The sequence below is a fragment of the Mytilus edulis genome, chromosome 9, assembly GCF_963676685.1.
Source record: "Mytilus edulis chromosome 9, xbMytEdul2.2, whole genome shotgun sequence".
NCBI lineage: Eukaryota > Metazoa > Mollusca > Bivalvia > Mytilida > Mytilidae > Mytilus > Mytilus edulis.
The window spans coordinates 62,092,965-62,102,168 of NC_092352.1; positions in this window are offsets into that span (position 1 = coordinate 62,092,965).

Here is a 9,204-nt window from a genome sequence, read left to right on the forward strand (position 1 = left end):
ACAACGATGCATAAACAAAACAGACATACCAGGTAAAATTGTCAAAATTGGGGTACAGTAGTCATCACTCTGTCACAATCTCAATTAGAACAAAAACATAGAAGTATTACTATTTAATAAAGAAGCAAAAAACGCATCTATCAAATTTAACAACCACATTAATTGCTTACTTATATATGTATTTTAAATTAACCCATAAAGGATTGAAAACATTCCCAAAAGAAATCCAAATAACTGCAAATTTGATAATATTTGGTGTACAACGCCATTTTCAGCACTGTTAGCTATTATTCGAGGCCAGTTTTTATACTAGGAGGATTTCGGAGAGAATTATTTTAATTTACAATCCTATTCAATTACATGTAAGATTGTAGTCGAACGCATCGGCCGCGTTTATGACACGAACCCACAATCTCAGTGTTAAACAGTTAGAGAAACAGTAGTTAAACTAATTAAACCACTCGGCGACTGAGGTCCCTCTTCATAGATGAGTAACCTTGTTGAGATATCTGCTTGATTTAAACATTCCAGAATTTTCTAGTATTTTCCTCGTTTACGACACATGTACATGCGTTCAAGATTTACCTTCTGTCTTGATCGTTAGATGCACGTTTTGCTTTTACGGAATACGTGTCATATTACTCCATTTGTTATTAAACTTAGAAAAAAGACTTGCAATTTATAAGAAAACCTATGGAATCTTGTAAAAGTGACTTAATAAAAAGTCATATAATACTTCAAATTCAAAAAATTAATTGAATATCTTTTTTTACTTTTGAGTGGCTCAGTTTTACTATAAACCCTTTTTTTTAAATAAAATCTTCTATTTTTATCAAAATCTTCATAAATGTACTGCTATTGAATTATTGTCTTCCTCATGGCCTACAAATGTAATTCACCGAGAGCTTTTCCGTATGCAGCGACCTTAACCAAGCGAAATCTGACTCGTTAGTACTTCGGCAACTACAGCCCAAATGCTAGTGTAACACTATGTGAGAGATGTTTGTCAATCATACTCAATGGATTTAAACAAATGTTAACAAATAAGCGTAGAAAGAGCTTAGCTACATATACGTATATTTGTTCAATTATTATACATTTCTTAGTTTTATAATTTCGAGAAACTCGTTTCATATAACTTTGAAATACTTCCAAACGTTTTGTGTTTATTTATTTTTTAAATCACAACGCAACCTATGTTTAGCATAGTTTTGCGTAGACGTAGCGCGCGTCTGGCGTATAAAAATATTTGTTAACATGTTACCTTTTGATGGCTATTATTCGTTTGTTTCTCTGTCCTATATTTTCTCCCATTTATCTGTTTATCTATTGTAACCCTGTCGTGTTATGTTGTCATTTTTATGTTATAATTAACACTGCTATTAAAGCGGGAGGTTTGGCATGCCACAAAACTAGGTTCAACCCACCATTTTTCCATAAAATGCCCTGTACCAAGTCAGGAAAATGGCCATTGTTAAATTATAGTTCGTTTCTGTGTGTGTTGCATTTCGGTGTTTTGTCTCTGATGTGTCGTAGTGCAGTTCTCTTATATTTGATACGTTTCCCTCAGTTTTAGTTTGTAACCCGGATTTGTTTTTTCTCTATCGATTTATGAATTTTGAACAGCGGTATACTATTGTTGCCTTTTTTTTTACATAAAAAGCGTACTGATGTTCAAAACATAAGTACATTTGAATTAACCTATTACATCTAAGGAAAAAAATATTGAAGTTACACAACACACAACTATAATAAAAAGCAAACGACATAAAGTACCAATGAAAGAGTCCTCGCACTACTGTAAGTTCGTTTAAATCTAATTTCAATTCTAATATGACGTGCTTCTTTCGCTTTGTAAACAACACTGTGTGAAAAATCTCGATATATCTATACTTAGCGCAGGCTCAGAGATATAAATAATAATGGATGTTACAATATACCTCCCACGTAAATCCACATGTATTTGAACCTACTTTTCAAACGCTTTGCCAATTTTATTGTATTAGAAATTGTAATAAAACAAAAGACAAAATAACTTTTATCCTTATTCGGATGCACCAGTTTTGTTTATTTCCTAAATATAGTAACACAGCTATATTTTGTGCAATGTCAATTTCATCATGGAACACTTTCTCTACAATGAGGGGTTCATTAAGGGATGAAAATAAGCTTGATATTTATGTTACGATTTTAAAAGCTATGAATATATTAATTTAAGTTGCAATATAAAAACAATATTTAGTCAATGTCACAAAAATATAAACTTTTTTGTAACTATCTACATGATCTAAGTTCGTAAAATATTGTATTAAAATGGAATTCTGAGGTAGATTTTGTTTTTTCTATTCTACAATGCATTTGATTTCGCAGCTCATTCGTTACTAAATGTCAATTTTGGATTTGACGGTAGTTTACGAGAAAACATGTAAATTAAAAATCGGAAATATTGGATTTGAGAATTAAACATATTTTTTCTAGCGGTTATTAACGAAATAATCAATGCAAGCTAAAGATTAATGAGAATATTTGAGCTTTATCTAACAAGGAGTAAAAAAGAACAGCTACACACACGGCATATCCACTCTCGCTTCAGCATTTGAATGAACTTATTTGTCCTACAAGAATCGAAATAATTCATGGAAGCCATAGATTTGTTGTAAATTTACATATGACCTGGGCCGTGATATTCGTTAATTTTATCCCTCGCTAACGCACAGGATAAAATTCGAATATAACGGCCCAGGCCATGTGTAAATTTCCAACAAATCTATGGCTTCCATGAAATATTTCTTAAATGACAAATACATCGTTATCTATTAGACTTAAGTTTCAATCAGAATGCATCCAACAGATCTAATGTAAAAACCTCATAGACAGTCTTCAAAAACGCATAACCTAGTGTAACGCAAAATATAAGTAAACAGTATCAACAGGATGGATCTAGAATAATGAGTGCTCATAACATGCATAACTTTACATACATTTTTTTAATTTTTATTTAATCTTTTAAAAAAAGAGAAAATGACAATAGGGAAGTGAACGATGTATCGTCTTTTTTTCGTTTATGCATCTACATAGTTTCACTTGTGAACATGACATATTTAATTATAGAAAAGGACAAATATTATTTATGCATTCGATTTTAAAATGAGTCTATGTAGACGAAACGCGCGTCTGGCGTATTAAATTACTGGGAACTTTGATAACTATTTACACCACTGGGTCGATGCCTCTGCTGGTGGACGTTTCGACGCGAGGGTATCCCCAGCCAAGTAGTCAGCACTTCGGTGTTCACATGAATATCAATTATATGTTTATTTTTTATAAATTTCCTGTTTACGAAACTTTGAAAATTTCTAAAAACCAAGGATTTTCTTATTTCAGTAATAGATCACCTTAGCCGTAATTGCCACAACTTTTTAGAATTTTTGGTTCTAAATGCTCTACAACTTTGCACGTGTTTGGCTGTATAACTATTTTGATCTGAGCATCACTGATGAGTCTTATGTAGACGAAACGCGCGTCTTGCGTATTAAATTATAATCCTAGTACTAATTAAAGTAAGTTCTAATTGCTTATTTTCCGTAAAAAAATCTTTATTATTTAGAGAAAAACTGTCATTGGGGTAAAGGGTATTCTATGATTTTTTAAATTTATCAATTAAAAACTGAAACGTAATAAAGACGGATCTTTACTGAATTTTTATATCAGTAAACGGTGATATAAAACAATACAGGATCAAGTCTGCTGCTAAAGGGATGCAATAAGTATCTATAAGAATGCCTACAGCCTGCCGATAAATGTATTGCCTAAATGTACGTAAGTGTTGTCAAGGAGAAATTGCACAGCTTTAATTACTTCTACATGTTTTACTAAATTACAATAGTTCAGTAAAGAAGAAGTATCGATGCGAGTTGCAGCAAATAAATCTGTAAGCAGATTTTTCGAAGGACTATATAGATAAATGAAGTAACTTATGTTAGAGACAGTTGTGTGGAAGTGTAGCATACATAGTCCAAATGTCAAAACGGGTCAAGCGAATTTAACAAACTAACAAAAGCACGTGTCCAATACATCCATACAGATTGTTTAACACCAGAAATGTTATGTTTCATCTTTTTAAATGCTTTATTACAAAAACTAATAACAAGTTCTTTAAAAGAAATGAGAGAACTAGTATCCAATGCAGAGTTTGAAACTCCATATGTTCAAGACCTTAAACTCAGATGGGTTAGTGACATGAGTATGGACCTATACTATGTGTACAGTTTTAAATGTAGAGGAATGTAGAAGAAATTTTTAGTGGTATTTATTACATAATACTACCCCTTGTTATATGCTTTGTCAGTCGGGAAGAATTGATAAAAGCTACTTTCAGGCTCACAATTTGTATTGACAAATAACAAAAGAAAACTTATAAATCTTGATTGCTTTATCTTAGTGAAATTTGTTCAGCTATATACATATTTTGGTTTATCTGACATCGGCTTTTATTATTACAAAGGAAGTATTTATTAAATTTTGTTACAAATCTTATATATGTACCGTAGAATTAACTGTTATTTGTATAGATGATTGCATGATGAAGGCATTTAATTCCTTTATTGTAAAGAAACTTAAAAAAAAAATACATCTAGAGCAAGAATTAAACATTCATTCTTAAACTGGGGTCATTTTTTTTGTACATTTCGATATACCTTATACACGTCTGTATTTGATGATGATGTGTGCTACGTTTTATCGTCAACCATGTGCTTTGGGTTTTTTGGTTTGTTCTTTTTTAAACTTTCTCCTTTATCGCTTAGTCCGTTTTTTGGATTGTTCGCTCTAATTACCAGAAAAGATAGGCTAGAAAAATGTCGAGTAATACATGAATTCCTTAAATTATATTACATCATGTTCGTCTGAATTATATGGTATGATATCTACTTATAGAAGAGCTTGTCAAGGCAATATAGACTATTTTATATCTACATAGACATTAACTATATACAGTGATAAAGACTATGTTTATTAGAAGACACATTACATAGCAGACGACCTTTATTTTCGTGGATGATTTACCGTAATAAGATTGCTGTAGTGTTGTTATTGACCCTACGAAGGCAAACTAATGTTTTGAAGAACTGGTATCCATTACTTAAAAAAATTAATACCCCAGACAGTTTAGGACTGCAGAAGTCCTTAGTTATGTCTATCGTTCACTTGTATGTTTTTATTTACAGACAATCTGGTGTTCCATTTGTTTCTAATGTGTACAATAATTTTACAAATTCACTTGCAGTTATCTTCAATTTACACATATTTGGCTGCTAACCTTTGTGTTGCTAGGTTCAGCAAATGAAATTCAAAATAAAACAATGACGCCTAATAGATGGTATTAGAGTGTAACAGCATAGATATAATAGATAAATTGTTCAAAGATTACTAAATAGTAGATACTCATAAATTGATAAAAGATCGAACAGCTGCTAGGCAACATTGCTGTTGCAAGGTTGCATGTAAAAAATTAGTACCAAGATCATAATTCAATACACTAGACGCGCGTTTCGTCTGCATAAAGCCTCGGTGACACATTAACGGATAGCTCGAACGGACGCCTAACGGATAACTTTTTTTCAATCCGTTCATGTCCGTTAGACGTCCGTTCTTATCCGTTAGACGTCCGTCCATATCCGTTACATGTCCGTTCAGCGTATGTTTTATCCGTCGACGACCGTTCTGTCCGGTGGAAAATTTTGAGCATGTTCAAAACTTTGAACGGATGTCCAACAGATGAAATGTCCGTTGAACGTCCGGTAGGCGTCCGTTTTATACGGTACTCGTCCGTTTCGTATCCGTTTTGTATCCGTTACGTGTCCGTTATACATCCGTTGGAGGTATGGCAGATAAATTCACCAACCGGAAGTATAACGGATAAAACGGATGATGAACGGATCTGAAACGGATAAATGCCAATTGAAAATTTTGCGTCAAATGTGCCAATTATTGGTATGTCAGATTTCTAAAGGTTCATGAATTCTTATTATTCATAATCGATCTTAGAGTAAGGGCACGTCTTCTCAATCAAGCAGCTCTTATTCATGCCAGACACTGCCCTTTGGTCTCATTTTGAAGTCCGTTCGTGCTATCCGGTAAGGTGTGACCGAGACCCATCAGTGACGCTCAGATAAAAATAGTTATACAGCCAAACAAGTACAAAGTTGAAAAGCATTGAGGACCCAAATTCAAAAAAAGTTGTGCCATTTAGGCTATGGCAATCTATGCCTGTGATAAGAAAATCCTTAGTTTTAAAAAAAAATCAGTTTAATTGGTAAACAGATTATTTATAAAAATGACCATATAAATGATAGTCATGTCAACATCGAAATGCTGACTACTTGACTGGTGATACCCTCGGAGACGAAACGTCCACCAGCAGTAGCAAAAATTGGGCTGGTATTTCATACGTTCGTGTATTCTTTTTTATTTGCAACATCGTTATCCTAGGATTACGATTATACAATTATTGACTTTTGATGAGGTTGATACAATGATTTATCAACCCCAGAGATGTGATATTCACCAAGGCCAACGGCCGAGGTGAATATTACATCTGGGGTTGATAAATCATTGTATCAACTGATATCAAAAGTCAACAATTGCTTTATTATATGACTCTTTAGTTCTCAGTGTCATTTTCATATTTTTAGATTGTGAAATATATCCTTGGTTAGATGGTATTTTGCCTAGACTGTTTTTATTTTATGCTTGGGTTTGATTTTTATCCTTTTCTATGAAAATCTTCTTAATTTCCTCATTATTTAACGATGGAAAGCGTTTTTCAGTAGCTACTTCTGCTGCTCCAGCCATACTTTGTTGCCGGAAACATGTAACTGTCGTCTGTTAGATCGAAACGATTTTATGTCGAGAGCGCTGATTGGTTGATATTTATTCGGTCGTCCAATTAAAAACCATTTTATTTATACATCCCTTAAATAGCTAACAAGAATTCCCCGTTTCTATATTTAGGTACACGGACGCTGTTCCAAATCTTATATTAACCTCTCGTGATTTTTGACGCGGTGAATATAATGTTTTATCAAAGAGGATTTCCTATGCTTTTAGCCAATGAGAAAACAGAAAATTTTAAGTCATATAATAATATTTGATATTTCTAGTATCATTTGGAAAGTTTAGTGATAAAGTTCAGTTAATATTGGCATTTGATGTTGGCATCCTGCTAAAATCTATTGATTTCTGGCGTGATATAATGTTAATTATTTGTTGTACACTATAAGTTTAAAAACATCCAACAAGTAAATGGATAATTAGCATTAAAAGGTTTCACAAATAACGCTGAACGACGTTACCAGACAAAATCGATATGGTTCACCTAGTTTGTGACGTCTATTTTTGCTATTTATTGCTAGTGACGTATACTCATAACCTCTCTCGACTCTTGTGATATAGTACAAACAAAATACACGTATTTATTGAAAAAAAACAATTGACTCTTTATACGAAATGTATTTATTTAAAAGATATCAGTTAACTTAAGAAGTATACGATTGCAATTAAAAATTCTTCCTATCTAGTCTGTTGCAAAAAAGTCTTCAAATACAAATTGCAAATGTGTAATATCTAAATTTTATAAGAACATAACACACCAACTTTAGAAGCAGAAACTTTTGCATACATTCAAATTGCGATTTTGACATGACAGATTACAATTTGAAATATAAAAGAGGATCAAAAGATACAAGAGAGACAGTCAAACCAATGAAAAAAGAAAAGACAAACCGACAAACAATAGTATACAAAAAGCAACATAGAAAAATAAAGATTAAGCAACACGAACCCCACCACAAACTTGGGGTGGTTTCAGGAGCTGGGAAAGGGTAAGTAGATACTGCTCCACATGTGGCACCTGTCGTGTTGCTCATTTTGGTACACACCCGGTAATAAGTATAATTCGGTGAGTCCCATTAGTAACCGACAACCAATTCGTGATGGCGTACGTAGGAATGATTTCAACTTCACCATTTGGAACTTGTGGTTTAATATCTATCTTGTGAGCAGAAACCCTCTATAACGGAAATCACATTAGGAAATACAATCCCTAGAGTATCGAATCAAATGAGAGATATATACTCATTTTGCCTCATAGAAATGGAACGTTCATAACATAGTCACCAAATTATGAATTATTTAGTGAGATAACATCTTTTATTTCTTTTTTAGAAGTTTCTTTACGAAATTATTATTGTGATACTCAACCAATCGCATTTTTTCGCAATATTTTCAAAATTTACAGTATTTAAGTGATGAAGACATAACTCTCCCTTAGCGGGTTAGTTTTGTAACATGCACATGGGTAAGGCATGCTATTCAGATCACTAAGTTTGTATGTAATTTAGAAGAAATTATTTTGCATTGTTTAACTTATAGCTGAGTCCTAAACATTTCTTTAAACACATTTATTTGTAAAAGATCAAATCTACATCTTCGTATTCTACGTTTTCTTATTCTACATCTTCGCAGTGGAATCTGATATAGTACGGAGCTTTGATGGTAACATTTGGGATACCATGAGATTCGGTCTCATTTTTTCTTTGAGCTTCATTCTCCACATTTTGGACTATGGGATTCATTGAAGCGAAGTTTGATTTAGCTCGAGGCTACACTGAATGAGATCCTGGTTCAGTACTCAGACTACCGGTTCCACTGGATCAAGAGGTACGGATCCGGGCTCAAGATACGAGTGCCGCATTATACTATGGAACTGTGAATTCTGGTTTATAAACCCAGCTATTTATTCACATATACATTTAACGCAACAGAAAAGTACCCTCCAGATGCCTCTTATAATATCCACTTTTCAAATAATTTAATTAAGTGGAAACGTCATTTCCTGTAACATGTATGTCATGCATTCAAAGGTATTTCAGGTGTATTAGTTTTAATATCAAAACAACATGTTATGTTGTAAAAAAAAACATTTAAATCGTAAAAGTGAAGTGCACTAAATAATTTGATATGGAAAAACATTATAACTGTACTTAATTGCATTGCGTATATGTGTTAGTAGTGATAAATCCGAAGTCAGACATTCAAAGAAGTCATTAGACACCTTCATTCATTTCCTTGAATCAAATTTACAATAAATTCAAAGAACTGAAATTTCACTTGATAAAATTGTTTCTAAATCAATGTGCATGCCAC